Source organism: Vidua macroura, chromosome 4, assembly GCF_024509145.1.
Source record: "Vidua macroura isolate BioBank_ID:100142 chromosome 4, ASM2450914v1, whole genome shotgun sequence".
Lineage (NCBI taxonomy): Eukaryota > Metazoa > Chordata > Aves > Passeriformes > Viduidae > Vidua > Vidua macroura.
The window spans coordinates 6,229,260-6,248,449 of record NC_071574.1 but is presented as its reverse complement, the minus strand read 5'-3'; the positions used below and the strand labels follow the sequence as shown (position 1 = coordinate 6,248,449).

The following is a 19,190-nucleotide window of genomic DNA, read 5'->3' as shown; positions in this document are numbered from 1 at the left end:
AAGCACCCCCATCTTTCTTAGAAGTCCCTTTTCAGTACTGGAAGGTTCTTCCCTTGGAGCCTTCTTTCTCCAGGCTGAAGCACCAGTATCTCAGCCTTTCCTCCCAATAAAAATCATTGTAACATACAAGGGGCTACAGTTTGATTTAGGGTCTCTAGGGAGTAATTTTATGTGTAATACTTCTTGTTTTAAAAACTGCCCCTATTGCCTTCAGCCTGTTAAAGCAGCATCTACCTTCACATTCTTTCCATGACCCCACCAAGTTCTAGTTCTGCATGGTTTTACATCTTTCTGATTTTCAGAGTAAACCTTAACAATGAGATGCGAAGGTGGCCTACAAGCCCTCAAAATCAAAATAAACCAGTTCAAAGCCTGAAGGTTTCACTGCAGGCTTTTGAATACTTCAGTTCTGACAATACTGCTTCCCATGTGACAGTTTGAGTTTCATGCTGTGTGTACAGAGCCACACATGTAACCTCAACTAACAATTGCAACATCTGCCCAAAGAAGCCAAAACCAAGCCTTGTCTTTATTTTTTCCAAATTCTCAAAAGAAAAGCAGAGAATTGCACTACTGGTTTGTTATATTGAGGACTCTAATATATCACCTTCAAAACAGTTTATGAAAGGGTTTATAGATCATTGCTGTTTGTACAACCATGTGGATATTTTTTGACAGTGTTGTGTCATGAGAGAAATGCATGAAATTCTCTTCGCACAGCTTGGCAGATAAAAATATTAATTTTAAGTACAACAGCAAATCAAGCATTCATGATGCCACAAAAACATTTATCGATGCTCTGATGACTGTAATCTAACATAAAATTAATGCAGGCATTTAAGTAGTATTATGATTCACAATTAAGCTATGCATATCGTTTTCAGGAACATCTCAGAGAGAATTTTTTGTTTCAAGAAAACCAGCATTAAAATGCAATTTTCTTTTTGACTTGCCCTTCAAGTTCCTGTTTTAATAGTTGGAGTCAATTTTTAAACACTGTCTTTGAATTTTTGGTGGTGAATCACATACATAGTGTTCATACTGATTTGAACTAGGCATGAAGTAGTGAAGTTAAAAATTATGATGCACAGACATAGCAGTAACCACTTATGTTCAGAGAAACAACTGCATTGAGAATACAGGGACAGGAGCATTTGAATACCATTTTAGGTCATTATTTCATCTGGTTCTGATGTGTGACCGAGAAAAATCATCACATCCACTCTATGAAGCACAGGGTAATTATTTCTACCCTGCCTTCTCTTGTGTGCTCTATTTCAATCCTAACAGACTATAAATCAAGAAAATGCTCCCATTCATGGCTCCTTCCATGCAGTGTTGGCAGGCCAGAACAGAGAGCACTGACACCTGCTCCAAGGAAAGTAGCCCCACTAGCTGGATACCTAACTGGAGTTAGATTTTTAAACAAAGGCAGTAAGGAAGCAAATCAGAAAGTCTCTGTAACCCCAGTTAACCCCAGAAAGAAGGCCCTGCCTTCCAAAGTCCCTTCAATCCAAACCATTGTATTACTCTACCTGCTGCTCTGGTCTAGATAAACCAGCTTGGGATAGCAACCATGTGAACACAAAGCTATACACAAAATAAATTACTCCACAGCCTGCTGTATAAATATGACCTCTAGCCATGATTTCATATCTGTTAGGAACAGAACATCTTATCGGAGTGCTATTATTTAAATACATTTATAGTATTTTTAAAGCTCCTGCATTTTTACAGTGGGTTCACACATGAATTATTAATTTTTTTCCCCAGAATAGGGGTAATATGTACACTCCCTTTTAAAAACAAAATCTCAGCATTTTCAATGCAACCAGAACTTGATCATCAGATCGAATATCTAGAAAAGATCTCATAAAACCCATACTGGGCAGAAAATGGTGAGTTAGGAAAGAGAATTTTTAAGACAAAGAAATAATTTCTATGCCTAAAAAAATCAGATTGCCAGAAGACAGGAGAACACAACAAGAGGACCATTGGTGATTGCTTATCTTCTTACTTTTCTTCTCCAAATATTTAGCTAATGGCCACTGAAGACAGAAGCCTTTTCTAGATCAATTTTTCCTGTGAGACTACTGGCTGTTCTTATGTTCTTACTTTTCTTTAAAGTGATTAAAAACTGTAAGCCTCAGGAACTCTGATTTTTATAAAACTAATCTAGAGCTATTCAACATCCAACAGCTCAGGAATGCCTATTTAATAATTACATCTCCTCAAACTCCTCACTGGTGAATTGGTCCTATTAATTCTACCAGGAATTTGAACACGTTAAGAACGCACTGGGAAGCACTGCAGTGTTCCCTCTCTTCTTGCCAGCCTTCAGTCTGCATCCAATGCAGGAAGGATACCAAGTGCTGCACGTGAGGCTGTGGATGCACGATGAGTTGGAATGACCTCTGGATAACCTCTCTCTTCTGGACAATCTTGCACCGTGCATTTTTGCCTTTGTGCTTTCACCTGCCTGCCACTCTCCATCCCCACAACAATAGTTAAGAGAGAAGGAGCGTGACATTGATGGCACACTTGCTGCATTGCACTGACAACCCCCTACACACCTTTGGCTTCTTCCACTCCCTTTTAGAGCTGGGAAACGACTGCCCAAGAGCTTAAAGCTGCTCACCTAATGCCTGTACAGCAGTTGGCACACTGCAGCCTTGACCCAGCTCCACCAAAATCCTTGTGCAGGGAGCAGGGATGCAGTAGCTGATGCTGCCAGAGCTGTGGGTGCTCCTCCCTACAAGAGCAACACCCTTCACCCACAGCCAGTGCTCCCTGTCTTTCCAACATGCACAACAGCAGAGGAAAAGCTGGCAGTTCTACATGGTATATTCAGGTTTCTGCTCCTGTTGACAAACTGTGAGAAGGAAAGGCAACTTTTGATAAGGACAGGCCACAAATAATAGGCACAGAGACACACCACACTGACAAGCCTTGAAGAGGAAGCAGGCAAAATCTTTCGCCCTGCGGTCACAAAATGCTTCCCACCACTTTATATAATATGGGTTTGCATGCCTTGCAAAGCTGAATTTACTGCTCTCTTGGTCTCTTTTCCACCTTTCTGCTGGCACCATTCTGGGTGGTTTTTTTGCTATTGATTTGGTATTTCCATCTATCCTTCTGCAGGCTATTAAAATTATTTTAGTACAGCTCATAAGAATCACGCTGGAAAACTATTCAAAGGTTCAGAATATATTTGTCTGACATTCTACTCCCATATTCCACAGCAATAGTCCTGGATATTCTCCATAAGGTTGGAAGAGGAGCCTGCCAAATGCTGAACTAGCCTGGCAGGTGGTTCAGGGCTATTTTTTCCACCAGGAACTCAAAAAATACAGCAGACACAAATATTTCATGGGATACATTCACAGATCACGCCTGACACAGGAAAGCATTAAGCTCATAAATTAAACTCACTCCTTTTCAGTAAGCTCAGACTGACATGTGGCAGAATAAAACCATTTGGTACAGAAATATTCCAGAGCAAAATTAAACAACTAGAGATCGCTCAAAGACAGACACCAGGCACTTGAATTTTTGAGATAAATTTCATTTTCACTTTTCAAATGTGCAAATAGCTTGACCTTTGCTGGGCCAGTTCAACTACTGGGGGAATACAGACATAGATACAACATATGGTATGTCTGTGTCATTACAAGCATTAGAAAGACAGCAAATATTCACTTTCCAATAATAATCAAATAAATAATTTATTTATTAAGCAATAAAAAAAAAAAAAAAATGAAGACTATCTGTCCTAAATGTCTAAGACCCATGTTACATGATCTCAAAATTCCAATATATCACTAGAGAATAATCTTGGTGGGAGGGCTGTTCATTTTTGAAGCCTCACTCTTTCATGTACTCAAGCTTCATTTTTTTTCAGTAATATAAACAAAAAGCCTACATTTTGTTAAAGGAAAGCTCTCATTTCTCACATGTATGTGATACTTAGCCCAGGGCGTTTAAAAAAACCAAATACTACATAAGTTGACAATGCTATATTTCAATATAATTTAATTAAAATACTAATCTTAGGGGCTGTAAGAATAACTAAAGACAAACAAAGGATGGAAGGAGAAGGCATATGAATCAGAACTAATAGTGTAAACCCACATAACATTATCTGAGTTTAAAGGGCAGGGAAAACACTCTGCAAAAGAATATCCCGAGTACACAAAAAAGAAAATCCATATAAAGGAAAGAAAGATAATCAACAACAACAACAAAAAATGCAAAGGCAGGAAAATTCCTTTCATGGGCATCTCCAGCAAGGTTTATTGAAATAAAAGGTGATCAAGTGGTTCTATTGCAAACTCTATAATCCAAAATGAAGATCCCAGCACTCTCTGGAAAAAATCCAGCCCCCTTTAAAAGTAGAGAGGGTGAGGGGCTGAGGCTTTGAATATTAGAGGTCACTTCTGAAAACCCTTTGTTTGCATGTAGCTGATCACATTACAAATAGCTTTTGGAAATCAGCTCAGGCAACAGTCCTCCAAAGGGAAATGTGTTGCACATTATATGGCCATCATCAGTAACAGGTAATAAGTTTTTACATATATCATATGCAGCAAATTTAATATAAACATGGCTTTTCTATTAGGCAGAGGAGCAGAACACAAGTTTCTCAGAGAAAACTGTGCTCTGAGTTCCTCTGATTTTTTTCTCATGCACTTAACACCTGTGATGAACATAAGAGGAACCAACACAATATTCCAAAAAAAAAAAAAAGAGTGACTGTAGTAGCAAGATACCAAGCCAAGACGCTACAAAATAGATCCTCAAATGTTTTTTTCAAGCACTTAAAAAAACCCCAAAATTCCTTTATCCCAGGTACTTTGCTTCTCTGCATAGATGTAGCAAAACCTTTCTCTCATGTGGTTTCTTATAAAATTACTAACTCAACTGTAAAAAAACACCCATTGCCCACAGCACTAACATCAGTTTTTTGGTAAACAGAGCATCCCAAGGTTTTTTTTCCTTGCTTGATCTTTTCTTGATGAATATTGATATGTACTTCTGTTCTCCAAATGCTTCTTTTCCTGACCTTTTAAAAAAGATTTTGGCCGTTAATTCAACTTCACTAATTATATGCTAATTTTTGTATGTAGTTTCTAATTTCACATACAATTTTTACAGTTGCAAAGCTTGTGTTTTCATCAACAGATATTGCTGAATGCAAAATAAAGCTATATGATCAAACTGCCTTAATGAGCAATATTAACTGGAGAGAGCCTGCACAGAGAGCATAAACCCCAGATTTCAAACTGCATTTGCTACACACATGTTTACAGAAGTGCATGCCTTATTCCTATAGAGAGCTTTAAATCCATGCTAAAGGGTTGTATTAAATGCCTGGAAACACCTACAGATGTTTTTGTAGCCTCACAACAAGAGTTTACAGTCCTTAATTTCTGTTAAGCTTATTTAACTAATTTTGCCTATTAATGCTGTGTCATCTGGAAGGAAACTTCTCAAGCAACTCTCTCCCTACAACATCTCTGAGTTCTTTTGACACATTTCATATGCTGTTTCTGAAAAACTGCTATTTGGACTGATTACCCACCCTAAAATCTAAATTGGGAAGAACAGAGCTGGGGGAGGTGACTTAGATGTGCGCTAAACTCAGAAAGTAACCTGAACAGAGCCATTGGTAAATGCTTGAAATACCACACGGCAAATATCAATAGCTGCAACATTAAGATAAAGACATCTTGGTGACCTGGGGGACAAATGATCAACTGCTTGTAGACAGCAGTACCACTGTGTTCCAAAATTAGCACTACATATACTACTAAATGCAAAATCACCAGGAGTGGGGATTATCATCAGCCAGCTTCTTAAGAACAACTTTTCTACTTACACAGCAATTTTAATAATGTTAATGGTGAGAGGAACTGAGCTGCCATGACTATCAGCTAATTGCATTAACATGTACAAAACACTATAAAAATGTCATGCAACATCTGCTTAGCAACTGTTCATCATGGACATGTTAACAAAATCCTTGATTTGCACCACTCCATCGACTACCAGAAATCATACATACCTTGCTCTTGCCAGCTTATTTAAAATTCTCATTATCTACAACTAGCAGGTTATCTGTATGCTCCTAAACACAGAATTAAAGCAAATTATTTTTTTTTAATACAGTTTCAGGCTTCATTGTAAACGCAAAAGTCACCCAGACCCATTCATATGCAAAAGGCTCAGTGTCAGAGTTTCCAAAGCCCAGACGTTAAGCCAAGATGAAGGCTGTGTTGTTAACCAGAATTACCTTAGGACAATGGGCCCTAAAAGCCATAAGAAGTTAAAAATATCATAGTAGTAAAAAAAAAAGAGAGGTTATTAAGTTTTACATAAATGTACTGCTTCCACTGGATGTCCACAAGTCAGGGATGTGAGCATCCAGACTGTGACTCCTCATGCCACAAATCACTGTCCAGTGTATGTCTTCTCCCCTTGAGAAACCCTCCAGATTCCAACAGAGCACAAATTTCTCTCGGTGGCAGGCACTGCTTTCTGCTACTCATCTTACTTCAAAGCAGTCAAGTAGATTTAACTGACACCTGTTTAAATTTTTTCATCAGCTTCATCAAGGATGAAAGAGTGTTCATCACCCTTAACGTTACCCACATGCCACATCTACAAGTAAGAGTTCTATCTCCCTACAAAAACATTTCAGTGACTTGGAGCTACACCTTACTGGAGCAACAGTTGCAATTTTTGACAACAATTCTATTGAGATTACATGAGAAATCTGAAAACAATTCCTCATCTCCCCAGAGGTACACCAAAACCATCCTAAAGAAATTATCAGAACCAAAATGACTTACTATGTATGAAATATGCATTGAAGTTATTAACAGACTTAAGACATTAAAGCTACCAAGTATTTTTAAAAAAAACTTTGATTTTCATCATTGTTCTCACTATTTTCCTGTCCAAGGATAAAGAGATATATGATAAAAAAGTCTGTGATGACTCCCCCAAATCTTCTTCAGTCATCTCAAAGAGAAACAAAACAACCTTTCCTCTCCCTCCACACCAAATTTAAGAGATGGAAAACATTAGTTGCAAAAATAAGTCAAAAATTGTGGATTTTGCAGTAGTCAAACAGATTTTGCCATTTTAAATAGTGCTCAGAACACTGCATGTGTAGGTCTTTTTTAAAATTATTTTGCTATATTAACACTTCCTCTGAAACCACATTTGAATGTGCTCCATCTGATAACTGTGCAATGCAGAAATTATACGCTTGGAAAACTCATTATAAGATGACAGCATTATGTTAATGTGTACTAAAAATTACTACAAGTTGTAACTTTAATTTTCCCTGCCTCCCCCCTCAAAAAAAAAAAAAAAAGTAAAAAAAAAAATCAGCATTCACTTCGGCATTAAGCATCTTTTTTTTTTCTTTTTTTTTTTTGCCAAGAAGTATGATTTAATAAAATAATACATTGTTGACTCACCACAGCATGTGCTATGTCTCATCTATAGGAAATAGTTCAAAGGCATCAACTTCATGCATGGGTTGCCATAGCTGATATTTGAGTCTGGCCTGCTGTTGATACAGGTTTCTAATACTAGCCCTAAGCACAAAAAAAAAGAGAAAGAAATATTTGGGGTTTATTTTTCAAGTCTGGTTGACACAGAAAATTTCAGAAAACTAAACTAACCTGGAATATCAATATCTGCACATTATATAACAAAGACTTTAGATTTCCCTCTGATAATGCCATAATGCATCCCATTCAGGCACTATCTGTACCATAAATTTCCTTTCTTCTACACAAAGAAGAAAGGCAGGAGACAGAAAATAATGCAGAATGAAGTGCTGTTTAAATGGGAGAAGTGTGTTACAGTTATTCCCCCACCAGCAAAAAAAAAAAAAAGGGAAAAAAATCAAAGCCTTAGTGCTCAAGAGCACATGTTCAAGACTGTTCAAATTGAAACAGATGGCACTAAAAAAAAAAAAATCATAAAAACTAAAATAATTTTTTTTGTTTCTATACTATCTATCTTTCTCAGGCCAGATCTTCAAATTTTTTTCTTTGGAATAAGGAAGAGCAGAATCTTTACCTATAATAAGTTGAGATATGGACACAGTCTCCTGCCACCAATAACTGGGGATGGAAATTAAATTTGACTTATGACATTATTGACAGCTTTAAAAATGGTGTGATATGGATACATATAGGCATCAGAAAAGGCCTGTGAATTAATGCTGTTTATCAAATTAGCACCCTCTTAAAAACAAATAACAAAGCATGTGACAAAAAAGTTCAACTGGCAAAGCACATGCAGCCAAGAAACTTACAGACAACCTCAAGAACTCTAGGAAAAAGCAAATGCTGTGGTATTAAGACAGTGAATAAGAGAAGGAACAATAAAACATGGTGTTCTGGTACCTAACCACTGAATAAAACTAAGTCGTTACTATTAAGTATAAGGTTTGAGCAACATTGTCCTGTATCTTAACATGCTTTCAGGTATCTCAGAAGAGAACTAAAACTGTGTGCTAAGAACAGAAAATGAAAAATCCTCATGAGAAAACAACTACTTAACAAAAAAGGGCCCAACTCAGGCTCCTGAAATCCAACCCCTAAATTACAGTTCCTAATTTGCTGGGTTATTGAGCTCTTAGTGTGGAATCCTGGTGAAGCAGCTATTGACTTGACTGGAAGGCTCTTCTGGACTCCAACTTTTACTGATTATTACCTCACAAAAGTCCTGAGAGAGTCCAACATACCCAGAGATTCGTGTTAGATCAGGTCCTAATACATCCCAAATTTCCCATGTCACTGCTGTGATGTGAGCAAGGGGCTGCACTCACAGGGTTGTCAACATCGCCTTGTTCTTAGATGGGAGAAAAGCCCACAATCTTCCTAAAAACACAACAGTTGCTTTTCCTTTTCCTTGCTGTAAAAAGACACTGCCCTGTACTCCAGGCATAGTCAGGAAGATCCTAGGGTACACTAAAGCTCACAAATTCACATCCCTCGTGTAGAAATGAAACTGAGAACATGCCGCCACCACCAGAAGTGAGTTCACACGCCGAAACTTCTGCCAAAAACCTCACTGTATAAAAAACCAATAAGACTGGAAAGTTTTGGGACTTGAATTTCCTGCCCTTCTCTTCTAACAACTAGCCAAGAGAGATGCTAAAGCATGCTAACAAATCTACAGCTATCAGGCTAAAACACAGTAGAGCAGCTCAAGAAGAGCTGCTCATAAACAGTGGAGAGGGGACCAGGAAATTCCATCCCATCCCCTCTACTGCTTTTGATTTCTACTTTAATCACTGGTGGTCCTTTTATGAGGGTCCATTTTCCTTGCAAGTAGCTTTCAAAACAGTAAGGGTGCAAGAATCATAGAAAAGGAACAGTAAGCGTGCAAGAATCAAAAGCAGAAAATGAGCCTTGAAGGCCAGGATTTATATATATATACATATTCAGTATTGTAGTCCAATGAAGACTCTCTCCTTTACTCCTGATGACAGAGCAGCAACTGCAGTGATTCTGCAATCACTAGGCTTTCAGGACATAATTTCCAGTAGTGCTATTATTGTAAGCTCAAAATGTAATGCTGGAATGGGAGGGGCTAGGGGTATAGAATGCTTGGGACAAAAAACCCAAATATTTACTTGGATTTGAAAATTTATCAACAAGCCAGTGCTATTTTCTGTAATTTGGAATTGTCCAAGGAACTGGGTAGTATCTACTGAACAACAGTTTAAGAGATTGCCAATTTTAAAGCTGGAGGCCATTCCCTAAATGCAGCTTTTCTCTCTTCCAAGTCTTAAGAAAATTATGATGTCGTCGGCAAAAGCAATGATAAAACCACTCTCCTTTGGGCCTGCTTTAGCACTCTCTTAAATTAGATTAATTTTGCAATGAACTGTAAACTACAAGTGAACTTTATGACCTTCTCCAATACTATGGCAGTGAAATTTTGATAACTCTCTCTTTGCTTTCCCACGCCAGATTTGGTACTGTAACACTGTTTGAAGGTATATTGATCCAGTACTGTTAAATCGCTAAAAAACAGCTGCAAACATGCCAGCCACTGACAGCAGGGAAAAAAAAAAAAACCAAACCTACAAGAAAACACTCATCCCTGTCATCTGCTCATAGAAACCTGTGTGTGTACTGAAGGAGCTTTTTAACAATGAGAAGGACATTTTCCAAGCGGGCAGACAGGCAGCTGAAGTTAACTTATTTCTGTCCTTATCCTATTTAGGAACATCCTTGTAATCCTAATACTCCTCGACAAAACCATAATTACAACAGGACCCTGAAAAACCATGCATACTCTGAAACATCAGGAGAGAGGTATGAGCAAGAGTGCAGTTTATTGAGAGTCAGGGAAAAAGAATATTGTTTAATGGCTGAGGTCAAATCACCTTTGTTGTTCACATCCGCATCCCTGTAAGACAAAGTCATTAGCTGAGCCAACTGAAAGGGTATTCCTATGCCACCATTCCTAGCAGGAAGAGAGCAGACAGCCAGAGGACCACAGGAGAAAATACTGCTCCAGTGTTCCTGACCAGTGATTATATAGCACTGTACTGAAAGAAGGTTAAAATAGTGGGGTTTGGTGCACCCCATTTTCCCCAAGGCATGGGGACCGAAGACAGGTTACACGTGGGCAAAGACAAACAGCCCTGTGCCGTACCTACACCAGCCTGTTCTATCTTAACCCCCTCTTTTGCTAAAGCTGGGCTTGCAGGACAGCCTCTGTGTCCTCCACCAAGCTGACTTCAAGACTCCTCTGATTAGTTACAATATAATTATTTGCATTTTCCTCTCAATACATTTCTACTCCGTGCCATAATTTCCCTCAAGATCTGTATTTTCACATAGTGTCGGTTTGCCCCTGTAGAAGTCTCTGGCAAAACTTACAGTGAACATATCAGAGGAGGGGAAAGTTGCACTGAGGATATCAGGAAGCTATGCAGCAAAAGGAGCCCATGTAAACAAGCTGACAGTCCCCCAGCACACGAATGGTGTGAAGCATGCCCACCATGGTTCACTGGGAGCACAGCCTGCTTATTAGACAATGCTGTAACACTTAATTATCCAAGGCAAATTTCTATTATTTCTAATAATGTCACTCTGCTGTAAAAAACAAAACCAACATTTCTTCCTGTAGCAGTAGCTTTTTGAGCCAGAGGATCTCCCTGCAAAGCAACATTGATTTCACTGCAGCATCTACAGATGGTTAATTCTCTTTTGCAAAATAACTGGCCCATAGCTTGCTGTAAACACTTCTGTAAACACACCACAAAGCTCTTGTGGTTCTGTTAAACCCAGTGGGCCGAGTTGTCCACTTGAATCCAAGTAATGCGGATGATTAAAGGCTACTTTCTTAAAAACAACCCCGTCCCCCCACATCCAACAAGGTCTGTCAAACACTTCCACATACACACTTTTTTTTTTTTTTTTTTGGCATTCAATCACTCTGCAAAAGGCCAGGACTTCTGTCCTCTGAATCTTCCAGCTCCTTGTCCTCTCTTTATTTTTCCACATTCAAAATTTTTACAGCTGTGTATGGACCCCCACAACACCCTCATTTTTCTCCTGAACCGCAAGCCAAGACACCTCCTTCCCCCCAAAGCCCGCAGGCAGCGTTAGAGGCGATGAGGCTGAGTAAAACCCCAGTGTTTACACGAGCCAGCTGGTAAAGCACCACCACGCTCCCATCCACGGAGTGCCCCTGCCCTGCTCTCACGGCCGCCGGTCACCCACAGCGCCCCAACATTAAGGCTCATACACACCCGAAGCCAGGAAAACGATGCTTCTCTGGCCGCAGAACGGACAGGTGCAGCCTTCTTGCTTCGCTTAGCAGTTTACTTCATTAACCTTTCTCTCTCTTTCTCTCCCTCGCTTTAATATTTTTTTTTTTTCCCCTCAAGCAGCAATCAATATTCATCACCCCACCCCGCAAAAGCAGTTAGTCAAAGAATATTAGCATCAACCACCTACCATTCCTTGCTTGCGAGCTATTCTCCTCGTCCAGAAACCTTTTCCCCAAACTGCGACTTTAGGTGGTATTTTTAAATCACATTCCAAACAGTGCCGAGGAAAAAAAAAAACAGGCTATTTATAATAATGGGGGGGGGGGGGGGGGGAAAGACAGGGGAAAAAAAAAATAAAAAAAAAAAAAAAGATGGGCAGTTGGTTTCAAGGTAAATCACCGTTTTCCTTTAAAGAACTGAATAAAAGCCTGGGGGAGAGGGCAGAAGAGAACAGAAGAAGGGGAGGCAAAATGTCTGATAATAATGAAATAAAAGGGGAGGGGGGGAAGAGTGGCTTGCTGAATCACGCTCTTTCACTGCCTGGAAACCATTGTGCAGCGTGATGCTGGCTGTACCATTGTGGAACCTACCAGAGGAGACAGGCAGAGAGCTTGGGGAATGGGGCTGCTATGGCAACTGAAAGGAGCACACATGACGTCAAAGCACACAGAGGTCTCGCAGGGGGAGGGAGAGAAAAATCTAATCTGCAGCCACAGCCACGGTATCTCCTGGAGAATCAGGGGGTAGAGCAGCCTGCAACGGGAAGCTGAGCAGCCTCCTGTAGCACTCACCAGCTCAGACATCTGCAGTACAGAGGGAAGGTGGTAATAGCAGTGTGGATCTGCTCTTTTGTTTACATTAGCTGCTACACAAAGGCCCATCACCCTAAAAAATGTACACATCTTTTTAAAATTCAATCAAGTTTCAGCCTGGGAGAGGGATTTAAAAAAAAATTATAAAATTATAACACATCTCCTCCACAGCTATCGAACACAGCTACTGCTCGAATGAACAGGCAGTGCAACTCTTGGAGTCCCTCAGAAGCCCAAGGACCTGCTAAAGATCTCCCTACCAGCAGTATGTTGTGCCCACTGCTAGACTGCCACAAATCCCACTTCTAAAAATGACCACTGCACAGAGGAACTATTGCATTTTTTGCTCACAGAACCAAGCAGAGTTAGTGATGACTTCTGATGCCCTCAAGTCTAAAAATTGAGCAGATAACATTTCCTCTGCACATATCAAGCTGCAGGATGTCTTTTCTCTTCTGACATAAAAAACAGCAAAGAAAGTACACTGGAAGGCTACTACACTTCCATAAGATTTAGGCTGGGATAAGAAGTAGTCAGAAATATCATACAATCATAGAATGGTTTGAGCTGGGAGCAACCTTAAAGATCATCCAGTTCCAGTATCCCTGGGCAGGGATGTCATTGATTTGACCAAGTTGCTCAGAGCCCTACCCAACCTGGACTTCCACATTGCCAGGGATGGGACATCCATTTTTTTCATTCCTCTTTCATCCATCCATCATTCTTAATATCTAACCTAAACTTGCTCTCTTTCAGTTTAAAGCCATTCCCCCTCGTCCTGTCACTCCAGGCCCTTGTAAAAAGGGCCCTCTTTTTACAAGGGCCTCCCTCTCCATCTTTCCTGTAGGCTCCCTTCAGGTTATAGAAAGCCACAGTTAGATCACCTCAAAGACTTCTCCTGGCTGAACAATCCCAATCCTTTTTGTCTTTCCTCCTATTATGCTGACATTCTATCTTGCCAAAATACCCTTTCAAAAAAACAAACCATTTTATTCAGTATATCAATTTCATTGGTCAAAAAGAACACCAAGGAACTCATTGCAGTTTTCTGGCCACTGGTCCAAATATTCCACAGGTTTTACCACACCCAGAGCCAAACACAGTCCTGGTGCGACCAGGAACTCAGTCATGGAGGTTATCTAACCCAGGTTGTGTTACTCTGGTTTTTCTCAGGGCCACCCAAGTGCCTTTAGCAGCCCATGCATTGACGTATGGCATGACACATAAACATTTAAATTGTTTAACCTAACTACAGACAGAGTGAAGTCAAGGGCTGTGATGGGCCCCTGAGTTATTGGCTGCCCGTTCTTGTCGACATATACCACTCCTCCTCCATTAGCCCGTTTCCCCTACATATTCTTATTTTTTGGTTGTGAAGGTTTTTGTTTTGATTCGTGTATCATTCCTGCATACACAAATACGTGCATGAAGGTCTGAACACATTTAGTTGCAGTGAGAAAAAAATGCTATAGTTCCAACTTTCACGCAGCTGTCTTTTTTATTTTCCCCCATTTACTTAACAGCTCTACCACAAGCTAACAATCACCACAGAAAGTCCTCCCAACACTCCACGTATTACTAAGAGAAGATGTGAAGATGTCCTGCCGTTGTCACCAGTGCCCTCTGGAGGCACAAAGGACAGCAGGGCACAACTTCCACCGCAGTTTGTGGACACCTGCGTGGTAGAAATAAGCAATAAGCCAGATACTTTTAATGTGTCAAGCCGCTGGTCTCACTACTGGTCTTCTTCAACAATTCACTATTTTTAGGCAAAATACCAGAATGAAATTACCTCTCTGAAGGTTTTTCCCTTAAAAATATATCCATACACATATTTTCCTGTATTACCAAAAAAAAAAAAAAAAAAAAAAAAAAAATCAGGATACAATAATTTTAAGTTTTCTAGGAAAAAAAAAACCCAAAAAAAACCAACAACCCCCACACTATTGTGTGAGTCAGGAAAATATATTTGAAAATACCACAAACTGACCACTCACTGGTGCAGAAGGGATTAAGGGTGGCTCGTTCTGACATAATTACAGGAGTGGGGTTGGAGAAACAGAAAGGAGACAAAAGAGCCTAAGCTGCTACAGCAGTGACAGAAGCTTTGGAGTACAACTAGGATGCTTGCCCTTGAAACAATGTATCTACTGGAAAATAATGGCTTTTCAAATGCTTCTTTTCCCAATGAAGGGATGCTGTTTCCTCAAGCTCAGCGCCAATTCCCTCCACATTCACCTCATGTGATTACAGTGTCCTCCTGAGGTGCTTTACTGGCTGAGCCAAGATACACCAAGATGAACAAAATGCATTCCACACTGAAATTAGGCCTCGGCTAAAGACTGTAATGGCCTGACAAAGTGCATCAGACTTGACATCAAACAATTTAAGCAAATCATTTTTGGCACCAGTTTCCCAGAATAGCTGTTTCAGTCTTAACTGGCGGGTGTGCTGTCTGTGACAGGTAAGGCCAGAAGAGGGTATGGTCTAAATTTAAGGTCGACTGTATGTGAGCAGATGTTTACAGCGCAAAATTAGCTACAAAGGTCACAATGAGCCAACTAAATTAATGTCAGCTAAGCTCTTGGACCTCCTCTTTGTGCCTCTAAAGCATTCAGTGTTGGCCCTCCTTAGCACAAAAAAAAACCCCTTTCATTTAAAATGCAAGTTCTGCTTACATTTTGTAACCCAGGAGATGAAAGCTAGACTGTACCTCTGTCATTGATCTTCACGAGAGACACTTGGAGCACATCTCTCCCAGAGCCTGCTGCATGGATGGCTGGATGCAGCAACTCCTGAATTGCCACAGTTTGCCATCCAGCACATCAAAGCAATCTGAACTTGGCAATGGCTTAACGCAGTGGGTTGCGAACTGTGATGGTTTAAGAGCTGCTACACGCCCCCTTCAGCTCTGCCTGCCTTATAGGGGTCATATTGTTCTGAATCACATCAAATTAAGGCCACTACCATAAAATCCTAGTGAGCAAGCATTTTCATGTTTTAAGGCATAAAGCAACAAACCAATCTTTGAACAAATTCTTCCACCCAGGTCGGTGCTAAAGCCAAGGGATTTCTCAGCAGCACTTTCAGCCACAGTTTTGTATTATTCCAGTCTGATGCAATGTTGTACTCTCCAGTAACAGTGAAGAAATGTGCCAGGCTTTCCATGTAACCAGCCACTGCTGTTTTCCCCAGGTATGTACCCATTGTACACGAAATCCAAGTGCATCTTTGTTCCAAAGTTATTTTTCAAGGAGGGAGCAATGTAACAAACTCTTTTTATTTGCAGCTTTCACTTGTCTGCCATACAACCCTCCACTGTGCTGAACTTCTCAGCTAGTTTTTAACAATAACCAAAAATTTTCAATGCCTTCATTGCTCTTATTCAGTCTCATTCTAAAGGAAAAATTTCTGATGAAGGTTGACCTGGACTTTATCCCAGACGAAAACAAATAAGAATCTTGGATTTTGTGTTTATCTCCATCAAGAGGCCTTTAAAGCCACTTCATTTTCCACAGTTATTATGCAAATGATTGAGAAAGGCTTAAAAAAACTGAAGAAAGTTACACGTACTCCTATAACCCTTCTTTCATCCCCTTTCCTCCCACTACCTCTTCACTGCCATATCATAAAGAAGTGGACATTTTAACCTCAGGATTTCTTTTACTTTGTTATACAGGCGGACAAATGTAACAGAACTAAACTGAGATGAAGAAGTTACTCTGACCAGCATCCTGTCAGTTTTCTATATAACTCTGAGATGGAAAAGCACATTCTAAACCTTCCTGTTACCTTCATGAGGCCTGACCAATGCAGAGATCCTGCAATTACAAAGTGTAATTGGAGATAATGCTGGGTAATTGAGAACAGGCAGTGATATCACAGGGCAGGGCACGGCTGTTGGACAAGTCCACTTGATTCATTTTTTCACAAGGGAGGTTTTAAGTGAAAGAAACAGTGAATCAGCACAACAGATGCACCAGAAGAATTCTTAGAAGGCAGACTGATTAACAATAAGCGATCTAAGGAGTTGCACTGATCACTTGCTTGTACATTGTACAAACAAGAACAAAATCCAGCAGATATCTGACCAAAAGTCATTATTTTAGATATTAAAATCCTGGTTTAGATGTAGTAGAGGACAAGAGCAAATTCAGGAAAAATGGTTCTTCCAGAGTGCTTTCCATTACCTGTACATTCCTTAATCAAGATCTAAGATAGGATAAAACAAATCTTAGCAGATATGCATTAAACACCACAGGCAGCAGCACAGGGGAAATGTGCACACAAATGCGTGCACATGAATACACAAACTTGAAGGGTTCAAGCTTTTACAGCCATCATCATTAGAAAAAGGATGTCGTGACAGAAAGCCCATAAACATGAAACAGCAAGATGCACATGTATCTCACTAGCAGTAAATTAGATGTACAAAAGTGGACTGTTAAATACTTACTTCAGTAAAGAGAATGAATTTAATGAATAACTTCAAGCATCGAAGTGTTAGAGAAACAGGACTGTCTCACTGTACATGAAACTATTTCATCTGTGCCTTCAATTACTGCATCGTTAGTGAAAAATATTTTACTATTTTTAAAATTTTTTTAAATATTTTAATTTTTTTAAATATTTTACTTGTTATTTGATGACACACATATCAAGAGAACAACTTTGGCACACGATAATACTGCTGCCATTTTTGAAACTGCTTTGTCTCCTGCCAAGGGCTGCATGTCCTGTAAAACTCTAGCAAATAAATATACCCTAAAATGCACTAATATAATTTTGAACTAATTTATCATGGGTATTTTATTGTTCTAAGGATATAAAATATTACATAAAATGCTAAAGATGCCATAAACCAAATGCTTACCATGAAAAAGAAAACAACCTTAATTCTAAATTGCCATCTGAAAGTAATGCCATGAATTGCTCAAATCTTATTTAATTTTAAAAATTGTCACTTCCTGTATTCAGTAATTCTTCCAGAGCAAATGATTTCATGCTCAATTTTCCCTGCAGAGATCCATAAGGCATGTATGAAGGATTCAATTACAAATGATTCCAGTACAATAGAGCACTAAACAGAATTTAAACTCGTTTCAGTATGCAAACAAACAGAAACCAGTCCCTCCCCCAAATGAGTACTTTCCCCATTTACATAACATGAATACACAGCCATCATTTACAACATTTCACAGGTTTACCTGAAAACCATGACACACTTCCAGCTGACTTCTGTGAAAAATTCCACACTGTCAGTTCAGTTTTTTTGCTACAACCATAAAATTAAATCAGACTGTGACAGATGGTGTCCAGCCTGTCTGAAGATATTATCTGCTGTATAAATATTGATGATTTCAATAAGTTGTGCTCCAAATATACATTTTGAAACAATACAGATTCCTATCTTGAGCTAACGGTAAAAGCTTTGACTATATTACCATGACAATAATATGTTCCCCAAGGTAGGATTTAGAAGATATGGGCCAAATAATTCTCTTGGCTAAAAAGTGTTGTGTTCAAACTTACTGAAATGGGAAAAGAATGCATCAGTAGATTTAGTGAACTACATGGGTTTCAGCACCCTGCTGAGAGATGGCTCAACCGCCTCTGCTACTGAAAACTCTGGTTCCTGGGTTGCTTCAAAAGCTTTTAATATACTGCCTTTTCTTATAAAATCTTTCTTGGTACATTACTTGCTTGGGAATTGTTTCATTTCTCAACTTTAATTCTCATATAAGAGCTTGGACCACTCATCGATTTTTTTCTCAAGCTCACCAGGTGATGCTTTCACTTACCAAGTCCTGATTACACATTTCTTGCACATAAGTAAGCCTCTGCTCCCACAAGGAAATCAAACAGTTCCAACTAAGACTATACACTAAGATTATATAATGTCAGAATTAGCAGTATGTGATCACTGTTTTAAGCATTTGAGCTGACTGCCTCTGTGCATTTAGTTCCTCTCAAGTATTTCTTCCAAATGTGTGATTTCAAAGGTGTTCTTGTTCCCCCTTGGGAGCAGAATGATCACATAATGGAAAAAGCATTTTTGGATGCTGTATTTTATCTCAGACCTGAACCAAGAAATAGGTCAAAAAGGTTTCACTAAACTAGGGAGTTGTAAAGGCTGCAGCTCATAGAGACAGAAACTAGCCCCGAGGACTCCAGCATTGCCTGTGAGTTAAAAAGAAGTAGAACAGCTAAACTTTCATTTAATTTGTACAGAATTCATTCAGAGCAAAACACAGCGGGATAAGGTAGGGTAACGACCCAGTGCAACATACAGGGGATGCACAGTCTCAAAGCATGTAAACATTCCCTTCACCACACCTGCTTTCCACACTTGATGCCTCAGGAATGCTTGTGATGCTCTCAGACACTGGACAAAGGTAGGAGAGTATGCATTACACGTGGTGCTGCACCAGCATTTGCGTGAACCCTTCCCACCTGGGGCAACACTGCCCGAGGGAGCCTTGGCTGCTTCACCTCAGCAGGAGCCGCTCACCCTGCATCTCTCTGTGTCACACAGGCTGGCATGGGGCCTGAGAAACCACCTG

The 19,190-nt window shown here is 39.7% G+C and overlaps 1 protein-coding gene and 1 long non-coding RNA gene across 14 annotated transcripts in view; one reads left to right on the top strand and one right to left on the bottom strand.

Moving 5' to 3' along the window:
* MAPK10 (mitogen-activated protein kinase 10) overlaps positions 1-12,377 on the bottom strand; it is a 137,741-nt gene extending 125,364 nt beyond the window's left edge. For 11 of the 13 annotated variants that reach the window (XR_008436839.1, XM_053976077.1, XM_053976072.1 and 8 more), the window contains exons 1-2: positions 12,003-12,138; positions 7,488-7,607 (exon numbers count right to left, since the gene is read on the bottom strand). The gene's annotated coding sequence lies outside the window, so the exon portion shown is untranslated. Of the gene's footprint in view, positions 1-7,487; positions 7,608-12,002; positions 12,139-12,214 lie in introns of those variants that run through there. The other 2 variants (XM_053976079.1, XM_053976080.1) reach the window with 2 other exon arrangements.
* Positions 12,378-12,488: 111 nt separating this feature from the next.
* Positions 12,489-16,353, top strand: LOC128806484 (uncharacterized). The gene is made up of 3 exons (XR_008436838.1): positions 12,489-12,709; positions 15,677-15,822; positions 16,307-16,353. It is a non-coding gene; the product is annotated as an uncharacterized LOC128806484 (long non-coding RNA).
* The last annotated feature ends 2,837 nt before the right edge of the window (positions 16,354-19,190 follow it).